The 26480-nt window shown below is 39.3% G+C and overlaps 2 non-coding genes across 2 annotated transcripts; both read left to right on the top strand.

Moving 5' to 3' along the window:
* The first annotated feature begins 1969 nt into the window (after positions 1-1969).
* On the top strand, positions 1970-2075 carry LOC121228775 (small nucleolar RNA R71). Its single transcript, XR_005926350.1, has one exon. It is a non-coding gene; the product is annotated as a small nucleolar RNA R71 (small nucleolar RNA).
* An 11337-nt stretch (positions 2076-13412) lies between these two features.
* Positions 13413-13519, top strand: LOC121228614 (small nucleolar RNA R71). The gene has a single exon (XR_005926190.1). It is a non-coding gene; the product is annotated as a small nucleolar RNA R71 (small nucleolar RNA).
* The last annotated feature ends 12961 nt before the right edge of the window (positions 13520-26480 follow it).

Below are 26480 nucleotides of genomic sequence, written 5' to 3'. Positions count from 1 at the left end.
TAAGCTCGACTTACTCTCTATTGAATGGTCATGGTTTATACTCCTCATTCCTGCTATGATCAAAATAGGGTTTTAAACGGGTGTTATATACCTTAAAAATGCCAAATTTGGGATGACTCACCCTGATCGTACCAAATGGAAAAATACTAAGTACCGTAAGAAGGATTTCTTCATCTGGTATGGCAGTGACAATGTGAAGATTTGCGGCATCTAGTAAGATTTTATCGCCAACCTTAAATTGATTCGGAAAGGTATCAAGCTCATTTTGGCGCAGTTTTGGTTTATCGTGTGTTCTTGGTTTACGTGTTCGCCATTCATCTAGCTCCTCTATTTGCAGTCTTCATTCTTCGTGAGTAGGTCCTCTACTATTACTTGAGAATGACTCATGTGCTTCCTTCAGACTCATTTCCTGCAACGTAGGTTGTACCATATTGTTAGTTTTAGTAGAATGGGTTAAACGATCACCTTCAATTTTCGATATGTTGCCAGAATTGCGAGCTTGAAGGGTGATTGTTTCGTCTCCCACCTGGAGTGTGAGTTCTCCTATGCCAACATCAATGATCGTTTTAGTAGTTGCTAAAAAGGGCCTCCCTAGAATTAAGGGAGTGTTGCTATCCTCTTCTATGTCTAGAACAATGAAGTCAACGGGAAATATAAATTTGTCGATTTTAACTAGCACATCTTCAATAACACCCCTAGGGAATCTTATAGTTTTATCTGCTAATTGAATGCTCATCCTAGTTTGTTTAGGTTTCTTGAGACCTAGTTGCTTAAACATTTTATAAGGCATGACATTGATACTAGCCCTTAAATCAGTTAATGCATTAGTAACATCTAAACTACCAATTAAGTAAGGAATCGTAAAACCCGCTAGATCTTTTAGTTTGTTGGGTAGTTTATTTTGGAGGATAGCTAAGCAAACTGCGTTTAGCTCCACATGCGACGCCTCGTCCAACTTCCTTTTATTTGCTAAAAGCTCCTTTAAAAACTTCATTGCATTTGGCATCTGCGATAGAGCTTCAATAAATGGAAAGTTAATATGTAATTTTTTGAAGAGTTTAAGAAATTTAACAAATTATTCATCTGAGCCGTCTTTCCTTGTCGCGTTAGGGTATGTCACATAAGGTTTATATTTGACAATCATTGGTTTGTTTTTATTATAATTTACCTCACCTTTACCTTTGCTTACCACCGGTTCTTGCCTCGGGCTCAACAAATCCTTCTTCATTTTGAACATTAATCCTGTTGAGTTGTTCCCTTGGGTTAGGTTCAGTATTACTTGGCAAGCTACCTTGTGGTCGTTCAGAGATTAGTTTAGAAAATTGGCCTATCTGAGTTTTGAACCCTTGGATTGACGCTTGTTGATTTTTAAGTGTTGTTTCGGTGTTCTGAAAGTGGGTTTCTGACACCGAGATAAAATTTGTGAGCTCTCTTCAAGGTTCAACTTCTTTTCCTGTTGATAGGGTGGCTGCTGGTAGCCCGGAGGTGGTCGTTGATTTCTTTGGCCTCCCTATGAGAAATTGGGGTGGTTCCTCCAACCTGCATTATAAGTGTTACTATATAGATTGTTTTGAGGTTGACGATTATTACACAAGTAATTTAATTGCTCCTTATCAATGTTGTAGCCATAAAGTTGGTATTCCCAATGGCTTGTTCCACCTCCACTTGCTTCGTACTGCATTACTGGGTGAAGCTATAAAGAACTAAGAAAACCATCAATTTTCTTATTCAAGAGTTCTACGTGATTAAAGAGCACGATGACTGAATCGACATTATAAACATCGGCTGTTTTCATTGGCTTTTTCCTCATGACTTGCCACTGATAGTTATTCAGTGACATCTCCTCTATGAACTCATAAGCATCTTCAGGTGTTTTATTATTGATGGTTCCGCCAGTAGTTGCGTCAACCATTTGCCTAGTCAAAGGATTCAGGCCATTATGGAATGTTTGAACCTGAAGCCAAAGGGTAACCCATGGTGAGGGCACCTTCTCAAAAGGTCCTTGTATCTCTCTCATGCATCGTAGAGTGTTTCTAAATCCATCTGCACAAAAGAAAAGATATCATTAGGTAATTTAGCCGTTTTAGCCGGCGAAAAATATTTTAAGAAAAATTTTTCGGTCATTTGTTCCCAAGTAGTAATTGACCCTCGTGGTATTCAACCACTGTTTAGCCTTCTTTATTAATGAAAAGGGAAACAACCGAAGACGTATGGCATCATCAGAAACACCATTGATTTTAAATGTATCGCATAGTTCCAAAAAGTTTGCTAAGTGAGTGTTGGGATCTTCATCCTGCAAACCATCAAACTGAACAAACTGTTGTATCATTTGAATTGTGTTAGGTTTCAGTTCAAAAGTATTTGCAGCTACAGCAGGTCTAACTATGCTCGATTCAGTTCCTATTAAAGAAGGTCTAGCATAATCATACATAGTGCGTGGAGCAAGATTTTGATTAGCCGCAATTGCAGGAGGTAGCTGATTTATTTTCATTCAGGTTTGTTCCTTTGCTGTCGGCTTTGGCTTTGCCCTTTCTTGTCTTGCTGGTCTCTGCTTCCTTAAGTATCAGTGTGTCTTTGCCACGAGTCATTCTTTCTATAGAGGCTTTATTTATTGGGCCTTTATTTTCCAATACTTCCTCACCAGCACGAGGCACAATTCCTCTTTGGTGGCACAATAACATCGCCAGTGATGGAAAAACCAAGATCCTAGTCTACCTTGTGGCGTAGTCTTATGCCTACATTAATTGTTCTGCCCTTGACAATAGAATGTATGAGACACATTCTGTCAAGGGTGACTGTGGTACTATGAGTGGAGGGTTTGACCCTACAGTTGACAAAATAAAACAAAATCTTGAGTTGTAGAGCCAGGAAGTAACGGTGCATTGTATAAATATTTTGATGGAAACCCGTCCACTCTTCTCCCTCGTCACACAAGTCTCTCACCAACAGGTCTTATTTTTCATCTGTAATGTCATCAATGAACTCGGAGTGTTCATCAACATTGAACTTGGGGTTGTACAACTCGTTGACTTTTTGCAGCGTCTCATAATATTAAACCTTCTTGAACGAAAATGAACTCTAACTCGTGATCGTAGAGATTAGCATAAAACTCAGTACCAGTAAAGAAGAGTAGTAGCTGGGATTGGTGTAAAATGTTTTCCACTTTAACTTCGAGATGGTTTTGGAGACTTTCTTACCCAAGTCTTGTTATGGTGAAAGGGAAATGCCCTATTCAGGATGGAAGTTTCACTTCAATATATTATCATGAAATTGTTCCTTTGCCATTTTACTCAAAAAGATTACTGGCTCATTTGTCTACACTTGCTTGGGGGATTCTGATTCACAAACTATAGTAGTAGAGGACGTATGTTCTCTAGCAGATTTAGTTGCTTTCTTGACCGTGCCTCTTGTTTTGGCGATCTTTTCTTGAGGGAGAACGATTTAAAGTTAAAAAGATATGATCTTGAGAAGAGAAAAGAAATAAAAATGGTTGCTTGAGTATGTTATAGACAGTACAGTGGGGGAGGATTTATAGTGGGTGAAAGAGGAAGATAAAAAGGCGTGTTGTTTTGTGGATAGATATAAGGCTAGCTGGAAGAGTTGTGTCCAATAGAAATTGTTCTCACTTAGAAGCATCAAATGGCTGAGTGATTTTTAATCCAATGGTGGAATATGAATTTCCCTGAATTTCGATGAGTTATAAATGATAGTACAGACTTATGGAATGTGTTGCCAGTAAAATTTCAATTCGTTGACAATGGTACCTAATTATTTTGAAAAAGGATGGAAAAAAAACTTTAACAAAACATAAATAATGTAATGCCCCAAAAATTGTTTTGTTGTTCCTGTTAAACAGTGACACAAATGTGTATAAGCTTCAATGGTTAAGTGTTCTGAGTGTGTGTGAGAAGTCTTGGGTTCAAGCCTCATATTTGCCAAATTTTGGTATTTTCTGATTAAAGCCTTAACTTTGTCCAATACACATATATTTAAGTATTTATAAAAGCATATCAGAATGGGACTGTTGGTCTGATGGTTAAGTGGAGTGCTGGAGTTTTAGAGGTCTTGTGTTCGATTCCCTGCGTCAGCTTTATTTTTGTGTTGTTTCGGGGAAGAGTTTGAGTTGGATCAGAAATCTGAGTAGTGGGTAGTTAGTGGAGAGAATTGAGGAGAAAAAGATTGGGGGTTAACAATTTCAGCAATACTGCTTTCTTTTTGGCAAATTTGGCTACCCCTTCTCCCTTTCCTCTTCTTTTGCTATCGATTCCCTTGTCTTTTCCCCTATTTCGGCTATTCTTTATTTCTTTCTTTCAATCATTTTGTTATTCACTGTTAGGAGCGTGTGTGGTAAGTTTTCATTTCACTAAACTCGAATGTTACTCTGAGTAAGTGTCTAAAAGGGTATTTTGGTTGCTACTTAGGGGTTACTCGTGAGGCTGGTATTAACACTTTGTCTACTTGAATTGGAGTCGTGCACATTTTGGCTGCGGTAAGTTGGTTCTACGATTTTAAGATTGGTTGTAAGACTCATTTTGGATTCTAAAAAGTTGGAATACTCTGATTATAGGTATAGGTGGTCTTGGGATTGCAGTTATAATGAAATTGAACCAGGTGTGTACCCAAAAACACAGAAAATGAGAAGCAAAAAAAGCCAAAAAATGAAACTGTCAACGCCACACGGGCATGTGGTCGCCCGTGTAGTAAGCTGTGTGGCCGAACACGGTCGTGTGGTTGACGAACCAGGTTATGTGCGCGTGACATAGGCGCATGACCTGACTGTGTGATGGCCGAAGAGGCCGTGTGTGAGACATGAGCTCAATCAATTAGGTCGTGTGGGCCTACACAGGTGAACCACATGGACGTGTGGCATTCTGGGCCTGGTCCTGTGATCCATACGGCCAAGGCCAAATTGGGTCATGTGGGTTGCACCGGCGTGTGGGCCGACAAGGGCAGGCCACATGAGTGTGTGAGCCCTTTTGTTTGAAATGATCTATAAGGTTGCATGGGTCACGCAAGTCGACTGGACCTATTGTAGGGTTAGTAAGCATTACTTAGACCCCTAAACGAGTATTCTGACTGTCTAATTTCAGTACTGAACATGAATTGTGATATCTGAATTAATTGTGTGATCTGATAAATTGCATATTAGCATGTCATATTTGTATGTTGCATCGCATCGGGGTTGGGTTGATGTTTTGGAGGAAGTATTCTGAAAGGCTCTTAATCCTGATATCTGGCAGCTCAGCTGCAATTATCTGATTATGTTACGCATTCAGTACAGTATGGTGTGTAGGGATGGGTGGGTCGATTTTATCTCCACATGGTGTGCAGGGTTGGACGGAGTTGGTGTGTAGAGACTGGTGGGTAGGACTCTGTTATTCTGTTCTGTACTGCATATTAATTCTGAGATGGGTTAAGGCCCTAATTCACATCTGATTCTGTATATGAGTGGGCTAAGGTCCACACCGATTCTATAAAGGGCTTAGGCTCGAACTATATATAAATATATGACTGATTTTGGATATTGTGTTGTGTGTTTATCTTTCTGTGGGGATTACATACTACGTTTGCAAAAACTCATCCTTTTCTGCTTAACATGTTCCAGTAATCCCCAACGTTAGACAGATTGGTGCAACGGAGGACTCGACAGTAACCACTGCTTCTGCCTCACGATAAATCTATGATTTTACGCTTATCATGGTTTTAATTTTTATTTGGGGAATTTTGATGTAATTATGGCCATTACGAGTTTTTGCTTAAATTTGGGTTTTGCAACATTTTATGGTTTTACTGCTAATAGTAGGAAAACTCGGGTTTTCAAGATAAACCAATGTTTTATCAAAATGTTCATGACCACTCAACAATTTCAAAGCTTTCGTGTAGGTTAACGTTTTGAAGATGATAAACTAAATAGGTGACTCAGTTTGAAAATTAGTGTTAAGATAATGTCGTGTTTTAAAATGGGAAATAAGGTGATAGTAACGATACAGTTTTAAAAGCACTCTCATGTGACATCACCAGATTCAATCATAATGTCCAAGCTGGGTTTAGGGTGGTATGATTTGTGATATTCGTGACAGGTTTTAAATATTTATAATAAGTCGTTCCTGAAATTAACTATTATCACGATGAAAGCAAGTGTACCTATCGAACAGTAGTATAGTTTTAGCAAGACCGGATTGTCGAACTCGAAGGAACTAAAAGTACCAGTAATGACTATCTTTTTATTATCTAGCCTAAGAATAATGGGGTTTGTTTTAACTAACTAATTAACTAAACTAAGAAATCACAGAAAATAGAATTGGGGAATTACTTCTGGAAAAACGATTGAATTAAGACAATACCTAAGGAAAAATCCACCTAGACTTCACTTGTTATTTGACTTTAAATCAAATGATTTATTCATTTGACTTGATCCATAGAAATCCCTAAGTTGTATTATTATCCCTCTCGAGACTAACAACCTCTAACCCTAGGTTTAATAATTGAAATCTCTTTCTAATTAACTCCCTAAGGTTGCATTAACTCGATCTATGGATCCCCTTACTAGGTTTCACCCTAATCCGGCAAAATCTTGTCACCTTATCTCTAGGCGCGCAACCAACTCCACTTAATTATGACAAATGTACTCTTAGACAGGGTCTATTCCTCCTCTAAATAAGAGCTTAACTTGAGTCAATATCCTGGAATATCAAAACAAGAATTAAGAACACATAATTAAGAACAAGTCAAATATTTATCATACAATTCAGATAATAATAACAAGATCTCTCTTAGGTTTCATTCCCCTTAGGTATTTAGGGGTTTTAGTTCAAAACTAAAAAGGTAAACATCTCAGAAGAATAATGAATACAAAACATAAAGAAAAACCCAAAACTCCTGGAGGGAAATTGAGGGGAGATCTTTAGTCTTGATGATGAATCTGGCTTCTGAGATGGAACAATCGGCTTTCCTTGAGCAGTTCCCTGCTTCCTTCTCTATGTGTGTCATTTTACTCCTCCTCTAGGGTGTATTTATAGGCTTTGGAATGCCTAAGAACCCTCAAAATTGTCCTTCTCTGAATTGGACTAAACTTGGGCTCGACAGGGACACGCCCGTGTGCGATTACTTCAGGCCGTGGTCAAGCTTCTCGTGCATGTGGTCCACCCGTGTGAGTTGTGCTTTGATTCTGCCAAATTGACACGACCGTGTAGTCTGTCCGTGTGAGGAGGTCTAGGCCGCGTTAATTTCGTACGCTGCCCATTTTCTCCGTTTTTGGCCCGTTTCTCGTTCCTTTCACTCTCCTATGCTCACCTAAGTAGAAAACATGAAATTAAGGCATGAAGAGCATCGACTTCACCAATTTTAAGGAAAAATCATTTATAAATTGTGCCAAGCATGGGATAGAAATATGTATAAATTACGGTTTATCAAATACCTCCACACTTAAGCATTTGCTTGTCCTCAAGCAAAATCCTAAACTCATAATCAAAATAATTTTTTCTCAACTTTTAATTTCTATTGATAATATCTCAAAATAATCCATAGGTAATCATACATTGAAAATTCAACTGAAAGAACATCAAAGTTTCAAACATTCCAAGTTGAGTATTTTATCATGAAAACATAGGTGTCTCCCCTTGTCTAAGTATTTACCGTTGATTCAAAATGTCATAGAGTTTCACATCCTCACTAAAGATTCACTCAAATCACTCGAGGTGTTTAAGGACAATAAATGAAGCACTCAATAGTCAATAATGAAAAGTCATTACCATAGGCTTGCATGAAAATCAAATCTCCACCACTATAAATTGAGATGAAACATCAATCAAAAGGTCTTTAGAGGGTTGTAACGTGGCTTTGGTTAGAGGGTGTGGTCACAAGCTGAAAGAAAGGGTTAGAATAGAGATTGAATTGAAAAATTGCCTAACTAGAAAAATGACTAGTCAACAATTGCGTACAACAGAGCCTTTTCTCAGAATATGAAATTTAACTTCTATTGCTCAGAAGATCACTACTACTAATATGTATACATTTTTTTAAGAAGAAGTCAATTTACAAAATAGAATAAAACATAGCTAACCAATTATTCCAACTCAAATCTCGACAGAAATAGGGATCAAATTAATTTAAGGGATTTCAACAATAATGAGTTATGGGTTAATATTGAAGGTAAATCAATGAATGGGGTGTTAGACTCAAGAGGGTTCACTAAGGGTTGATTGTGAAGGTAGGCTTTCATGGAGTGAGTGGGTTAAACCTAAGTGCCTTTATCATTTTGACATATCAAATCAAATGGTGTGGTCTTGACATGCATAATCAAGCAAGTTCTAGAATAACAATTCAATACTGGCGCACTTATAATGAAAGTGAGCATGAAAGAAATAATAGATGCTCTAAAGGCTCAAAGTCTCACAAAAATTATGGCTTTTTGATGTTTAAACCTGTGATACTAAACTTAGGGAAACAACTTAAAATTTTAAATTCTTAAAAATCAACTTATCATGCTTAATTCTCTAATGTCTTAAAGTTCAAATAATCAATGCATGAATGTCTATGTTTTAATTTAAGATATATCAATAAAAATCATAAATCAATCAAAATTTATCCTAAACATGATATGAGAGCTTTTCAAGAGAACAAGGCAATTATTCAGGGATTTTTCTGATATAAAAATGAATACCCCCCACACTTAAGATGTACATTACCCTCAATGTACAAAGATAGATATATAGAAAAGAACATAAAAATAAGATAGGGAGAGAAGTGAAACTTCCTGAGAATGAATTTCCTTGAACTGGAGTTTTGGAGAATAATTGGCGTAAGGGTGGACGAGGATACTCCGGCAGTGGTAGAGGTTCATTAGTCCATAAGTACTGTGCCAAAAGAATGTTATATCTGAAGTTGGTTATGGTCGTGGTCGAGCAGGACATGGCAGTCGTAGAGAACCTTTCCCAATGGAGTTTCGAGTCCCTAAGTAATAGTGAGCTTTGTAGCTCTTTATAACTGTGATAGAATCAGGAACTCTTTCTGGAAATATATAAGGAAGGGTAAGTACTCAATATGAATTAGCCTAAATTAAAAATTGTAAAATAATAATTATTAGTCCTAATAAAAATAAGGTGAAAGAAAAATAAAAAGTAGTCTTAAAATAAAATAAAAGTAAAAACATAAAATAATAAATAAAATTTTTTAAACATCTTCATCGCTAAATGGTTCGCGAGGTGGGGTTGGCGATGAGATGTGGAAGTGCTGACAAATCTGGTGTAGTGTAGCATCAGTGTAATCGAGCGCTGAAAACACTGCTACTCGAATCGAGTTAGACGCTTAGAGATGTCAGCGTATGAAGCCGCCACATGAACTGGATGAGAGGGTGGTGGTGGCTGAGACAGTGGGTCCTCGTGACGTGGAGGGACATCATCAGTAATGTCCTCGAGGGCCTCCTCCTCGGTAGATTTGGTGAGACGATATTGAGGAGGGTAGGTTCCTCAGCGCTTCGCGATTATCCTCATACTTAGCCTACTCAAGATGCCATGTGGGGACATCTGGCCTATGAGAGTGAGGGAGGATGATTGGGCTACTGTGTTGAGGAGCCAAAATGCCGAGCCAACTGCATCACATAGGGCCCAATGGAGATAGCCCCTTCCTATGCCGCTCCATCTGATGTTGAATGGAAAGGGCAATGAAATAAGCAAGGTCTATGACATGCTCGTGCGACATACACCATAGAAAGTAGGCGTCGTGAGTGTTGACGATGCCAGTGCTCTCTTTCCTTCCTATTAACGTGTGAGCCAAAATGGTGTGTAAGTACCTTAGAGATGGAGGGAGAGCCGATACCTTGAAGCGGCTAGGATTGTAGGAGGTAGCACCGGGGGAGGGCATCCCAGCACTTCGAGGGAGAGTAGTGGATGTGGCGGTAGAGAGTGTCGAGGTCGTTCTCATCTCTAAACTCCTCAGTATATAGACCTAAAGCGGTTCTGAACTCTGGGACGTTCAATTGGCTGACTAGACTGCCGAGGCAAAATTGAATTGTTCCCAAGTCATCGAAACGGGCTATCACGGTCTGTAGATGGAACGTTGAGCAGAGTTCCATCATGAGTTCGAGATATTTTGACTCGATAATCTCAAAGAAAAGCCCTCAAAGGTCGGTGGTGAGAAGGGCCCGAATTGCACCCGCTTCTAGCATGGCCCAGTCTATACAGTGGCCCACATTCAAGGGTTGGGCCCGTAGAATCTGGAAAAGTTCTTCTTGAGGCCCAATGAGGAACAGTAGGAAAGGGTGACGAAGTTTCGGTGTAAGACCCGAGGAAGATGACACTCCCTTCTTTTTCATCAAAGCAGGGACGGTGGCTTTCTTTCCTCGTGAAGATGACATGGTGTACCTACAATATAAAAAAGAATAATAGTTGGTAAACGAATTTCAAAAGGGAAAAGCCATGAATTTGAATTAACAATTTCAGCCAAAACTACTAATACTAACCAAACTCAACCAGAATAATCAATTTCATAGCATAATTTTGTGACATTAGCATGGTAATAGCATGAGAATAAGCATAGTAATGGCATGGGTATGACAATAGAATGAGGCTTTCCTAACAACTCGATTCAACATGAAGTGTATGATAAATAACCTAAGAATGCAAATTAAATGATAGAATAATGCACAAAATGAAAATATTATGAGAAGAATGATGATTATTTTGATAATAAGCATTAGAGACAAGTAAAATAGAAGTGAAAAGAATAAACAAACGCAAAGGGAGAGAGATTGGACATCAAAAAATAGAGTGGGGAGCGGCGCACGGGCATGGTAGGGAGGCCGTGTGGACTTGCAGCGGCTAGGGTTAGGGATTTTGAGTGAAGAAGACAATGAATAGTGCAGGGTATTTATGATTTTTGGGACATACGGCGATGGAACACGACCGTGTTCCCCAATTTTTGCCCGTGTGATTAGCGAATTTTAAATTTGGGCGCATCTGACATTTGGCCAATGCCCGTGTTCTTTGGGCGCGTAGGTGCACACAGCAATGTCGGACGGTCGTGTCTGTCTTCCTTCGCTTCTCCTGCGCCCGTGTATGTAGTCCCACGCCCGTGTTAATCTAACAGGTTCAACCATGGTTGCTTGGCATGGGCATGTCGTATGCCCATGTAATTTGACAGGTTTGACCACGGTTTCAAGGCACGGGCATTTCGCATGCCCGTGTTATTTTGGCAGGTTCACCCACGGCCATGTCGCATGGCCGTGGCAATTTATCGTAGCCCATGCTGGGAAAAATCTTTGCCCTGTTTCCACACGGCTTAAGGCACGCCCGTATGCTAGGCCGTGTCTGTGTGGGAAACCTGTATTCAAGAGCTCTGTTAGTAAGTTAGGTGTTTAAACACTAAAATTTAAAGAAGTTAATACCGTTAGTGCTCGGGTTGCCTCCCGAGAAACACTTATTTATAGTTTAAGCTTGACTTGCCTCTCTATTAAATGGTCATGGTGGTTCGAGGACTTTATACTCCTCATTCCTGCTGTGACTCTCATCAAAATAAGGTTTTAGGTGGGTATTGTTTACCTTAAAAGTGAGAACTTGGGATGGCTTACCTCGACTGTACCGAATGGAAAAATGCTAAGACTGAAAAAGGAATTTCTTCATTCAGTTTGGCAGTGACAATGTGAGGATCTGTGGCATCTAATAAAACTTTATCTCCAACCTTAAGTTGATGTGGAAAGGTATTGAGCTTGTTCTGGAGTAGTTTTGGTTTATCATGTGTTCTCGGTTTATGTGTCTGCCATTCATCTAGCTCCTCGATTTGTAGCCTTTGTTCTTCATGAATAGGTCCTTTACTAATGCTTGAAAATGGCTCATGTACTTCCTTCAAACTCATTTTCTACAAAGTAGGTTGCACAATATTGTTAGTTTTAGTAGAATAGTTTAGACAATCACCTTCAATTTTCGATGTGTTGCCGAAATTGCAAGCTTGAAGGGTGATTGTTTCGTCTCCTACACAAAGTGTGAACTCACCTGTGCCAACATCAATAATCGTTCTAGTAGTTACTAAAAAGGGCCTTCTTAAAAATCAAAGGAGTGTTGCTATCCTCCTCTATGTCTAAAACATCAAAGTCAACGAGAAACATAAATTTATCGATTTTAACTAACACATCTTCAATAATAACCCTAGGAAATCTTATAGTTTTATCTTCTAATTGAATGCTCATCCTAGTCTGTTTGGGTTTCCCAAGACCTAGTTGTTTAAACATTTTGTAAGGCATGACGTTAATACTAGCCCCTAAATCAGCTAATGCATTATTAACATCTAAACTACCAATTAAGCAAGGAATTGTAAAACTCCCTGGATCTTTCAATTTGTTGGGTAGTTTATTCTGTAGAATAGCTAAGAAAACTGCGTTTAACTTCACATGTGAAGTCTCGTCCAACTTCCGCTTATTTGCTAAAAGCTCCTTTAAAAAAGTCATTGCGTTTGGCATCTGCGATAGAGCTTCAATAAACGGTAAGTTAATATGTAATTTTTTAAGAGTTTAAGGAATTTACCAAATTTTTCATCTGAGCAGTCTTTCCACACGAGGTTTGTATTCTGTACTTACCGATTTCTGCTCATTGTGGTCTACCTCACCTTTGCCTTTGCTTATCTCAGTTTCTCGCCTTGGTTCTGGTTCAAGTGTGACTAAACCTTCCTCATCTTGACTAGTAATCGAGTTGAGTTGCTCCCTTGGGTTAGATTCTGTGTTGTTTGGCAAGCTACCTTGTGGTCGTTCAGAAATCAACTTGGCAAGCTGTCCAATCTGAGTTTTGAGCCCTTGGATCGATGCTTGTTGATTCTTAAGTGTTGTCTCAGTATTTTGAAAATGGGTTTCTGACACTGAGATAAACTTTGAGAGCATCTCTTCAAGGTTCGGCTTCATTTTCTATTGGTAGGGTGGTTGTTGGAAATCTGGACGATGTTGTGGCCTTTGATTTCCTTGACCGCCCCACGAGAAATTGGGATGGTTCCTTCAACCTACATTATAAGTGTTACTATATGGGTTATTTTGGGATTTAGAGTTATTGTTACCCATATATTGGACTTGTTCCTCCTCGATGCTAGGGTTGAAGGGTTGATATTCTGTCCACGCTCCAACTCCATTCAAATCGTAACTCATCACTAGATGTACCTGAGTAGAACCACACAAACCGTCAATCTTTTTATTTAATAGTTCTACTTGGTTAGATAGCATAGTAACCGCGTCGAGGTTGAAAACACCGGCTGCTTTTGTTGACTTTGTTCTCATAACTTGCCACTGAAAGTTATTTAGTGGCATCTCCTCAATAAATTCGTAAGCTGCCTCAGGTGTTTTATTATTGATAGTTCCTCCAGCGACTGCATCAATCATCTGCCGAGTTGAAGGATTCAGGCCATTATGGAATGTTTGATCCTGTAGCCAAATCGGTAACCCATGGTGAGGGCACCTTCTCAAAAGGTCCTTGTATCTCTCCCATGCATCGTAGAGTGTTTCTAAATCCATCTGCATGAAAAAATAGATATCATTACGTAATTTGGCTATTTTAGCCGGTGGAAAATATTTTAATAAAAATTTTTCAGTCATTTGTTCCCAAGTACTGATTGACCCTCGTGGTAACAAAAAGGGAAACGACTGAAGACGGATGGCGTCATCAAAAATGCCATTAAGTTTAAAGGTATCAAAAAATTCTAGGAAATTTGCCAAGTGAGCGTTGGGATCCTCGTCCTGCAAACTATCAAACTGAACAAACTGTTGTATCATTTCAATTGTGTTAGGTTTCAGTTCAAAATTATTTTCAGCAATAGTAGTTCTAACTATACTTGACTCAGTTCCTATTAAATTAGATTTAGCATAATCATACATAGTGCGCAGAGCAGGATTCTTATTAACAGGAATCGCAAAAGGTAGCAGATTTTCTTGGTTTTCAGCGTCTCTTCGGTTGGGGTTTGAATATCATACTCTTGCTCGTTCTCTGTGTATCTTAAGCTTCGCCTTATTTCTCTTTGGTTTCTGTGAACTGTGTGGTCGATCTCACTATCAAAAAGCAATGGTCCTGACAGGTTTCTTCTAGTTATAAACTATAAGAACCTGCCAGAAAAAGGGAAAAAGAAGAATTAGTAATAAAAATTAGAAATAAATTTAAATTACAGTAAAAGTAAATGGATAAAGTAATAAAAATAGAGTGTTCCTAATATCTTAGTTCCCCAGCAACAGTGCCAAAAACTTGATACGTGATATTCGTGACAAGTTTTAAATTTTTATAATCAGTCGTTCTTGAAACTAACTATTATCACGATGAAAGTAAATGTACCTATCGAACAGTAGTATAGTTTTAGCAAGAATTGTCAAACCCAAAGGAACTAAAAGTACTAGTAATGACTGTCTTTTTATTATCTAGCTTAAGAATAATGGGGTTTGTTTTACCTAACTAATTAACTAAACTAAGAAATCATACAAAATAGAATTGGGGAATTATTTTTGGAAAAACGATTGAATTAAGACAATACCTACAAAAAATCCACCTAGACTTCACTTGTTATTTGACTCTGAATCGGTCGATTTATTCATTTAACTTGATCCGTAGAAATCCCTAAGTTATATTATTATCCCTCTCGAGACTAACAATGTCTAACCCTAGGTTTAATAATTGAAATCTCTCTCTAATTAACTCCCTAGGGTTGCATTAACACGATCTATGGATCCCCTTATTAGGTTTCACCCTAATCTGGCAAAATATTGTCACCTTATCTCTAGGAGCGCAACCAACTCTGCTTAATTATGACAAATGTACTCTTAGACAGGGTCTATTCCTCCTCTAAATAAGAGCTTAACTTGAGTCAATACCCTGGAATATCAAAACAAGAATTAAGAACACATAATTCAGAACAAGTCAAATATTTACCATACAATTCAAATAATAATAACAAGATTTGTTTTAGGTTTCATTCCCATTAGGTATTTAGGGGTTTTAGTTCAAAACTAAAAAGGTAAACATCTCAGAAGAATAATGAATACAAAACATAAAGAAAACCCAAAACTCTTGGAGGGAAATTAAGGGGAGATCTTCAGTTGTGAAGGTGAATCCAGCTTTTGAGATAGAACAATCGGCTTTCCTTGAGCAGTTCCCTGCTTCCTTCTCTGTGTGTGCCCTTTTCCACCTCTTCTAGGGTGTATTTACAGGCTTTGGAATGCCTAAGAACCCTCAAAATTGGCCTTTTTCGAATTGGACTAAACTTGGACTCGGCAGGGACAAGCCCGTGTACGATTACTTCAGGCTGTGGTCAAGCCTATTAAAGAAGCACGGGCATGTGGTCCACCCGTGTGAGTCGTGCTTCTATTCTGCCAAATTGACACTGCCTTGTGGTCTGCCCGTGTGAGGACATCTAGGCCGTGTTGATTTAGTACGTTGGCCCATTTTCTCCGTTTTTGGCTCGTTTCTCGTTCCTGTCACTCTCCTATGCTCACCTAAGTATAAAACATGAAATTAAGGCATTAGGAGCATCGAATTCACCAATTTTAAGGAAAAATCTTCCATAAAATGTGCTAAGCATGTGATAGAAATATGTATAAATTACGGTTTATCATGGTACATTTAGTGGTATTAGAGTCAGGTTGCAAAACTCTGATGTGAATTTGGGTTTTAAAGATTAATTCTAAAGAAATGATTTTTAAATAATTTGAAATATTTTTGGACTAAGTATGTGGTACATGAGCCTTCGGCGCCGATCCTGTAAGTGTTAAAAAACTCTTTTTAGATTTGTCTAAAAAAACTATTAGATTATTTTAAACAGCCATAGGTAGTATACTGTATGAAACACACTTTAGTTAGTGTAAACTGAAAACGGTAGTGAAACTGAAACTGTAGTGACACTGCGATTTATGAAAACAAACTTGAAATTACTGATACTGCTCAGCAAAAAACTTTTGGTTAATGAATATCGAAACTGTAATTGATGCATAAAACTTTAATACAGATAAATTCTGAAATTTACGATGAGCACATGAGGTATCCTCGGACGGGGTACTAGAGGTCATAGTAGAGGCTGTAGAGGGGCTCGAGCTGGGTCCTCATCATTTAGAAATCTGCTGAAACTGGAGACGAGTGAGACGTTGGTTTCACCTACTATAGAGACTGGGTCTCAGGGCCGTGGCTGGGGACAACGCACTGTCCCAGGCTATGCTCAAGATTTTAGAGAGGGTCGCTAGACCCCACACCAGATCTAGGGGCCGTGGGTCGGTTATGAAACGCCTCTGGTTCAATGGAGCTGAGTTACTCGGGGGTGTCACTAGAGTCACCCCTAACATGGCTACATATTGGATAGAGACCACGGAAAGAATTATGGACAACCTGGACTTTATTGTTGAGCAGAAGCTTAAGGGGGCTGTTTCTGTGCTTCGCTATGAAGCATACCAGTGGTGCCTAATAGTTAAGGAGGGCACTCAGCCCGATCGATTGACTTGGTGTTACTTTAAGTCGGCCTTCCAGAGTAAGCATGTGAGAGCCAGTTACATTGATGCTAGGAGACATGAGTTCCTCTATCTCACCCAGGGAGATCGTTCGGTGGCCAAGTATGAGGCCTAGTTTCTAAGATTGAATCATTATGCGCGTGGCATGGTGGTAACTGAATATGAGAGATGTGTTTGCTTCAAGAATGGCCTCAGAGACAGTTTGTGAGTTCTGATATCTCCACAGAAAAAGCGTGAGTTTGCTACATATGTTGAGAAGGCAAAAATTGCTGAGGAAGTTAAGAGCGCTGAGTGCCAAAACCGAGAGAGAGGAAAGAAGAAGAGGGAATCGGAGCCCTCGAGTTCTACAATGAGGCCTAAGAAAAAGGTTAGATCAGATGGGCTGGTGAAAGCTGGGCCTCCTATTGCACCTACTGGGGTCGGGCTTTTATGGGTACTGTGGTAGAGGCCATCTGAGCAAGTGTTGGAGGACTACTGGGGCATGCTTGATATGTGGGTCAACTGAGCATCATGTTCGGGATTGTCCGTTGAGAACTGATCAGATACAAGCTCTGGCTAGCGGCACTGTATAGCCACCGAGAATAGTTCAACAACCACCTAGGGGTTAAGGTCAAACCAGGGGCGATAACGGGACAGAGAGCATTGGGCAGAGGTGCTAGACCGACTAAGGCAAGGCAGCCTGCACTGGTTTATGCTATTCATCGCCGTGAGGACCAAGATTCTCCAGACGTCATCACGAGTACGTTTTTAATTTTTGATGCACCTTACTTTGTGCTGATAGACATAGGCTCTACACACTCATACATAGCTAGTACTGTGTCTGAAACCTTGGGCATGTTGGTTAAGAGTACTTCTAGTGAAGTAACTATTGTGAGTCCGTTGGGACAGTCCATCCGAGTGAGTAAACTATTTAGAAACATTCCGTTAGAGGTTCAAGGGACAGTATTTCTGGTTGATTTGATGGAGCTTCCATTTGGGGAGTTCAAATTGATTTTTGGCATGGACTGACTGGTTAAACATTTAATGAGTCTAGACTATGCCACGAAAAGGGTTGTCTTGAGGACTGAGGAGGACAACGAGGTAGTGGTGATTGGGGAGCGACGAGACTATCTAGCTAATGTGATTTCTACGTTGGTGGCAGAAAAGTTGGTTCGAAGGATGTGAGGCATTCTCATCATCATCAGTGTTATGGATTCTAGAGACTCTTTAGTTAAGGACATCAAAACCTTGAGGGACTTTCTAGATGTTTTTCCTGAGGAACTACCGAGTTTGCCTCTGAGCCGTGAAGTGGAATTTGGGACTGAGCTCCGATGTCTATTGCCCCTTGCCGAATGGCATCGAAGGAGCTTACAGAGCTGAAGGCTCAATTCAGGAGTTGTTGGATTGTGGGTTCATTTGTCCCAGTGTGTCTTCATGGGGAGCACCCGTGCTATTTGTAAAAAAGAAAGATGGGATGATGAGGATGTGTATCGACTATCGACAGTTGAACAAGCTAACGATTAAGAACAAGTACCCACTTCCAAGGATAGAGGATCTATTCGATCAGTTTAGAGGGGCTTCTGTGTTCTCCAAGATTGATCTACGTTCAGGATATCATCAGTTGAGAGTTAAGTAGGCTGATGTGCATAAGATGGCATTTAGGACTCGGTATGGACATTACGAGTTCCTGGTTATGCCTTTTGGGTTGACTAATGCACCAACAAAATTTATGGACTTAATGAACCATGTGTTTCGGCCTTATCTGGACCAATTTGTGATGGTATTCATCGATGATATTCTTGTGTATTCTAAGACCGAAGACGAGCACGGTGAGCATCTCAGGGTGGTACTATAGACTCTTCGGGAGAAACAGTTGTATGCAAAGTTTAGTAAGTACGAGTTCTAGCTCCGAGAAGTAGCCTTTTTAGGTCATGTGGTTTCTACTGAGGGGATTCGTGTTGATCCTCGTAAGATTGAGGCTGTGTTCGATTGAAAACAATTGAGGAATGTGTCTAAAATCCGTAGCTTTCTAGGGCTGGCAGGATATTATTGACGCTTCGTAGAAGGGTTCTCCTTGATCACACCTCTGATGACTAAGCTTCTGCATAAGGGAGTTCCTTTCATTTCACTGATGCACAGCAAGAGAGCTTTGATAAGCTCAAAACTGTTCTAACTCGGGCTCTTGTTCTGATACAGCCTGAGCTTGGTAGAGACTTCATGGTTTACAGTGATGCTTCACATATCGATTTAGGGTGTGTATTGATACAGGATGGTAAGGTGGTAGCGTATGCCTTTTGTCAACTCAAAAGTCACGAAGTAAACTATCCTACACATGATTTGGAATTGGCTGTGGTAGTGCTCACTTTGAAAATCTGGAGGTTCTACTTGTACGGTGAGAAGTGTACTATCTACATTGATCATAAGAGCTTAAGTACCTCATCACTCAGAAGGAATTAATTCTCTATCTACATTGATCATAAGAGCTCAAGTACTTCATCACTCAGAAGAAATTAATTCTTAGGCAGCATAGATGGGTGTAGCTACTTAAAGATTATGATTATACCATTGAGTACCATCTTGGTAAGGCCAATGTAGTGGCTGATGCACTAAGTCATAGAGCCATAACCAATCTGAGAGTGATGTTCGCTCAACTTAGTCTTTTCGTCGATGGGAGTCTGTTGGCAGAACTTCAGGTTAAACCAACATGGATTGATCAAATCAGAGATAAACAGTTGGGGAAGAGTCTCTTGAGTTGCGCTTCTATCAGGTTGAGAGCGACGCTACTACTGATTTTTGGGTTAACAATGATGGGGTACTGTGTTTTCGCGGTCAGATTTGTGTACCGAATGATGAGGATCTAAGACTGTCGATTTTGAGGGAGGTGCATAGTAGCCCTTATGCTATACATCCTGGTGGAAATGAAATGTATCGAGATCTGCGAGAGTTGTACTAGTCGTCGGGGTTGAAGCGTGAAGTTAGTGACTTTGTTGCCCGCTGTTTGACTTGTTAGCAGGTTAAGGCTGAGCATCAATTACCTTCGAGTTTGCTGCAGCCGGTAAAGATACCGTTATAGAAATGGGAGCGAGTAACGGTGGGCTTCGTTAGTTGGTTGTCTCTAACACCCATTAAGAAGGATTCTTTCTGGGTTATCATGGATTAATTGACCAAAATGCTCACTTCATCCCGGTTAGGACAGACTTCTCTCTACAGAAATTGGCTAAACTCTACATCTCTGAAATAGTGAGGCTACATGGGGAACCCATCTCGATCATTTCTGAGAGGGATCCATGTTTCACGTCTTGATTTTGGAAGAAGCTTCATGAGGCCCTGGGTTCAAGATTAGATTTCAGTATTGCTTTACATCCTCAGATAGATGGTCAGTCGGAGAGGGTGATTTAAATACTAGAGGACATGTTGAGGAGCTGTGTTATCGATTTTCGAGGCAATTGTGAGGAGTACTTGCCATTAGCAGAGTTCGCCTACAATAACAACTACCAGTCCAGTATACATATGGCACCTTACGAGACCTTTTATGGTTGTAAGTGTTGCACTCCCTTGTGTTGGACTGAGTTGGGTAAGTGATGTGTTTTGGGTCCGGAATTAGTTTTTGAAATTGAGGATAAAGTTAGATTGGTTCGGGATCGACTAAAAGTGGCTTCTGATAGGCAGAAGTCCTATGCAGATCTGAAGCGTCGAGAGATAGAGTATTCTGTGGGAGATTTCATTTTTCTCAAGGTCTCGATATAGAAAAAGGTGCTAAGGTTCGGTCGCAAGGGCAAGATAAGCTCTCGGTTTATCGGGTCGTACCAGATTCTAAGACTAGTGGGACCAGTCGCATATTAGATGGAACTACCTCCAGATTTGGATCGTATTCATTGCGTGTTCCATGTCTTAATGTTGAGGCACTACTGCTCTGATCCCACGCATATTGTCCCTATTGAAGAGATTGAGGTTCGGCCGGATCTGACCTTCGAGGAGGAGCCCGTTCAAATTCTGGATCGTGACATAAAGGTTCTGAGGAGGAAATCTATTCCACTATTTAAGGTTCTATGGCGTAATCATAGCACTAAGGAGGCTAAGTGGGAGCCTGAAGATGCGATGCGTCAGCAGTATCCTCACCTGTTCTGATCAGGTAAATTTCAGTGGAGTTCTAACGCCCATAAATTTGTATTGTTGTTCCTGTTAAAATATGATAGAAATGTGTATCTACTTCAATGGTTAAGTGTTCTAGATGCGTGTGCGAAGTATTGGGTTCAAGCTTCATCTTTGCCAAATTTTGGTATTTTATGATTAAAGCCATAACTTTGTTCAATAGACTTATATTTAAGTGTTTGTAAAAGTATATTAGAATTAACCTGCTGGTCTGGTGGTTAAGTGGAGTGTTGGAGTGTTAGAGGTCCTGTGTTCGATTCTCTGCGTTTATTTTTGTGCGATTACGGGGAAGAGTTTGAGTTGGATCAGAAATCTAAGTAGTGGGTAGTTAGTGGAGAGAATTGAGGAGAAAAGGATTGGGGGTTAATAGTTTCAGGGAATACTGCTTTCTTTTTGGCAAATTCAACTACCCCTTCTCCCTTTGCTCTCCTTTTGCTGCCAAAATTCTCTTGATTTCTCTCTTATTTCAACTATTCTTTCTTTGTTCCTTTCAATCGCTCTGTTATTCACTGTTAGGGGCATGTGTGGTAAGTTTTCATTTCACTAAACTCGAATGTTACTCTGAATAAGTGTCTAAAAGAGTGTTTTGGTTGTTGTTTAGGGGTTACTCGTGAGGTTGGTATTAATGCTTTGTCGGTTTGAATTGAAGTCGTGCACGTTTCGGCAACGGTAAGTCAGTTCTACGATTTTAGGATTGGTTGTAAGACTCGTTTTGGATTCTACAAAGATGGAATACTCTGATTATAGGTATTGATGGTCTCAAGATAGTGGTTACAATGAAATTGAACCAGGTGTGTACCCGAAAACACAGAAAACGAGAAGCGACGAAAGCCAAAAAATGAAACTGTCGACGCCACATGGGCGTGTGGTCGCGCATGTGGTAGGCCGTGTGGTAGAACACAGTCGTATAGTTGATGAACTAGGCTATGTGCGCGTGACACGAGCACATGACACGATGATATAGGCTCGATCAATTAGGTCATGAGGGCCCACATGGGTGAACCACACGGGCATATGGGATTCCAGGCCAGGCCATGTTGTGACAACCCGAATTAGGGCCTAATCGGAATAGTGGTTTCGTGACCACAAATCTGAGATAGAAATAATTGTTTTATAATTATTTTGGGGTCTATGATATGATTTCATGATTTTGTGAAAATTTTGTGATGAAATTCTGTGCATTGCGCGCTTAAGTTGAGATTAGGGACTAAATCGAATAAATTGTAAAACTCATGTTTTAGAAGTTTTTAGTACGAAATTGCTTTGGGATATTAACTAGGAGGTCTTAAATAGCAATTTGACCCATTCTTAAGTTATGGACAAAAGTTGGACACGGAGGGAATTTTTTTGAAAGTTTAGTAGTAAGGGCATTTTGGTCATTTGTATATTAAATGAAATAAAATGGGAAAAATAACACAAAATTGGTTATCATCTTCATTAGTTGCTGCCGAAAATTGCTCGCCTCCACAGCTAGCGTTTCTTCAACTTTCAAGCTTCATAGTAAGTGATTTCAAGCCTCGTTTTTAATGTTCTTCACATTTTTGAAATCCTCGTAGCTCGGTTTACTTATTTCTACCATTATTTCGAGTTAGGGTTTATGTTTAAAAATTTACTCATGAATGATAGGCATGTATTTTGTTGTTTGATGGTAGAATATGAATGTTTGAAGTTATGAGAACGATCTTTTCTAAGCGATTTTTAATGAAAACGAGCAAAACGACATAATCGATAAAAATACCTATTGTTCATAACTATGTGTTAGAGTGAGAATTTGATGTTGCCATAGAAGAGAAAAATGATCAGTAGGTCATTAAACATAAGAATAAGGGCTGAAATTAAATTTCTGAGCCTTGGGGCAAAATCATAATTTTGTAAAAGTTAGGGGGAAAAATGTAATTTTTGTATAATGTGATTTTTGGATTAAAATAAATAGTTTGAGTGTTAAATGAGCTAAATATGTTGTTATAGATCAAGAAAGGCGTGGAATCGACCTCGAACGGGGGAAGGAGAAAGTTTTGGACTAAATTGCAAAAATTCCCATATTTTGCACCGAGGTAAGTTTGTATGTAAATAATACATTAATTTCATTTACGTTCTTATATTTCAGCCTATTATATATATACTAGCTGATGTTGAAGTATAAATCGACTATTGGAAGAATAGAAATAAGTAATGGAGAGAGAGATCCCAGTTGAACATTCGGAAAGATCGACTAAAATAGAGAGAGCGTAGCTAGGTCACATGTATGGTGCCGAGTGCACATCATGTGTACAAGAAAGCTACGGGATACTATGTAGTAGCTAGGTCACATGTGTGATACGGGATGTATCCCATGTAGACAAGAGAGCTACGAGACAAATCGGCTAGGTCGCATGAGTGGTACTAAGTGTTCACCATGTGTACAAGAGAGCCGAATTAAATGAAATATGATGGTGGGGCTGTGTGCTGAAACCATCAAGTATCGAGGATTAATCTGAATTGTTCAACGGGATGGTTTTGTGGTGACATTGTTGTCATGGACCTGCACTTGTGATGTATGAAATGTGGTGAAAATGATTTTTGGTATATATATATGTAAGTTAAAATGAGGTTAGTATAAAGAATGTGTGAAAGAGTGAAATTAGCATTAAAACTGTTTTGGATAGTAGCAGTGATGTGATTTTGAAAATTCATCAAAAATAGAAGGAATTTAATTAGAGGTTGAATGCGATGTGAAATTAAAGCTTAATGAGTCTATTTTCATATAAAAGAAATAGAGCAAGGAAAGGAATTCTATATTTTTAGATATTTACAATTGTGTGTGACTTGGTCAGGATGACTATGTGATCCCCTATTCCAACTTTAGAAAATCATTAAAACTTGTAAAAAACAAATTAAGAAATATAGTTTATATGCCTAAATTCCTTATTTAGTCTAGTTTTAAATGAAATAGGTTTCATGGTTATTTGAATTGTGTACTAAGAGAAATTCAATTTGTAGTGAACAGAGGTCAGATCAGTTGAGCTGTGTAACAGGGGAAACTTTAACTAATAAACGGTACTAATTGGCTGAACCAAAAATTCTAGAAAAACATTACTAAGAAGTTCTATGAGTCTAGATTCAGGAAAATTTTACGGATTTGAATTTCGAGTTTTGTAACTCGAGTTATGATTTATTTAGTGATCATGATGCAGGAGGGACAGCTTGATCAAATTGGAGTTAACAGTATAATTAAAAATATAATATAATTGAGTTATGTTGTAAACATATTAGATTCCTTATTTGTTATTTATATACTTACTTACTAAGCTATAGGCTTACTTTCTTTTCTCTCCTTTGTCTTATAGTGTCATCCAGCTAGCACAGGAGTTAGAGATCGTAGAAGATCTGCCCGCACTATCAATACTCTTGGTATCTGAACTCAACATTTTGAAATATGGCATGTATAGCAGACTTAGTTATTTTGTTACGTGTCATAATTGTCTAGGTTTAAATTACTACTTATAGTATCAAACTAATCATTTTGTACGAAGCCTTTGAAATTGGTTTGTATTGTTAATGGCATATGTTATACTGATCCATGATCAAATTGCACGCCATATTTTTGTTGGGTTTTATTTAATAGTATATACTATAATTTGTTAATACCTCGTACCCTGTTCCAACGACGGATACGGGTAAGGGGTGTTACATTTTGTGGTATCAGAGCTATAGTTTAGTCGGTCTCGGACTAATAAAGTGTGTGTAAAAGTCTAGTTATACATGCCATAAAAATATTGTAATAGTGTGGTGACTCCTGATTATTCTAAACTGTGTTTTGTTTTAATATAGTAATGGATCCTGAAGGAACTGCGGCTGATGATGCTTCTAGTAATGCGCCAGCTCCCGCACAAGGGACCGCGCCTGTGGAAAGTAAACCTGAGACATTGAGACAGGGAGATGAGGCTCGGGATGCCTTTCTCCAAATGATGAACAATTGGTGTACTGAATTCATTCGAGCAAATCCAAATGCTCAACCTCCTCCACCCCCTCCTATACCTCAGACGATTCCTGTGGCTGCTCAAGGCATAGATTTGGTAAGAATGAACAAGCCTCTGGTTGACAAGATTCGAAAACAAGGGGCCGAAGAGTTTAGAGCAAAGATTGATGATGATCCTGAGAAAGCGGAATTCTGGCTTGAAAATTCTACTTGTGTATTTGATGAGCTCTCATGTACACCCGAAGAGTGCTTAAAGTGTGCTGTATCACTTTTGAGAGATTTGGCCTACCACTGGTGGAAGACTTTGGTAGCAGTGGTGCCAAAAGAAAGAGTTACTTGGGATTTCTTCGAGGAAGAATTTAGAAAGAAATACATAAGTCAGCGATTTATTGATCAAAAACGGAAGGAGTTCCTTGAATTGAAGCAGGGCAAGATGTCTATGGCAGAGTATGAACGCGAATTTGTGAGACTCAGCAAGTATGCCCAGGAATGTGTGTCCACCGAGGCGATTATGTGCAGAAGGTTTGAAGATGGGCTAAATGAGGACATTAAAGTGCTTATAGGAATTTTGGAGTTGAAAGAATTTGTAGTATTGGTTGATCGAGCTTTTAAAGCCGAAGAATTGAACAAAGAAAGAAGAAAAGCTACTATTGAGGCTCGAGATGCCAGAAAAAGGCCGATAAGCAAGCCATTTCAGTCTCAATCAAAGAGGTCCAAAGAGACAAACCCTCAAATGACAGTTTCAACTGGGGATTCACACAGAGATCGTGGTAGAGCATATTCGGGGTCTAAAGCTCAAGCTACTTCGGTGGCAAGTGTGGGTAATGTGCGACCTAGAAAGCCCGAGTGTTAGCAATGTGGCAGGCAACATTATGGTGAGTGTTGGGGAACCGAGCGAGCTTGTTTCAGGTGCGGTTCTCGTGAGCATTTTATTAGAGACTGTCCGGAGAAAGTTAAAGAAGAAAGATTTCAGAGTGCTAGATAGAATACCACCGCTAGTAGAGGTAGACCACCGAGAAATACTGGAGGTGGGACTAGTAGTAAAACTGCGATGAAAGATTCAGCGGCAAGATCAGAAGCTAGAGCACCTGCTAGAGCTTATACTATACGTGCCCGAGAAGATGCATCATCTCCCGATGTCATTACTGGTACATTTTCTCTTTATGATACTATTGTTATTGCATTGATTGATCTCGGGTCCACTCATTCCTATATTTGCATGAATTTAGTATCTAATAAAAAGTTGCCTGTTGAGTTTACTGAGTTTACGATTAAAGTGTCGAACCCCTTAGGCCAATATGTGCTAGTTGACAAGGTTTGCAAGAATTGCCCATTAATGATTCAAGGTCACTGTTTTCCGGCTAATTTGATGCTGTTACCATTTGATCAGTTTGACGTTATCTTTGGAATAGGCTGGTTGACATTGTATGATGCCAAGGTAGATTGTAAACAAAAAACACTAGAGTTGAAATGTGAAAATGGAGCAATTCTGTGGGTTGAAATAGATGAATCAAATAAATTGCCTATGGTGATTTCGCACATGTCTGCACAAAAATACATGAGGAAAAGGTGTGAAGCTTATCTGGCTTATGTAATGAATACTGAGTTGCCTCAACTGAAGTTTGAATCAGTACCGATAGTCTGTGAGTTTCCAGATGTATTTCCAGAGGAATTGCTTGGGTTGCCTCCAAACAGAGAGATAGAGTTTTCCATTGATTTGTTGTCGGGTACTGCACCAATCTCGATTGCTCCATATAGAATGGCTCCGACTGAATTAAAAGAATTGAAGGCTCAGTTGCAGGAGTTAACAGATAAGGGATTTGTGAGACCGAGTTTCTCTCCCTGGGGTGGTCCTGTATTGTTCGTAAAGAAGAAGGATGGTTCAATGAGACTTTGCATTGATTACCGTCAGCTTAATAAGGTGACTATAAAGAACAAGTA

Source organism: Gossypium hirsutum, chromosome A04 (assembly GCF_007990345.1).
Source record: "Gossypium hirsutum isolate 1008001.06 chromosome A04, Gossypium_hirsutum_v2.1, whole genome shotgun sequence".
NCBI classification, from domain to species: domain Eukaryota; kingdom Viridiplantae; phylum Streptophyta; class Magnoliopsida; order Malvales; family Malvaceae; genus Gossypium; species Gossypium hirsutum.
Note: the sequence above shows the minus strand (reverse complement) of the source record. Positions and strands in the feature narration are given on the sequence as shown.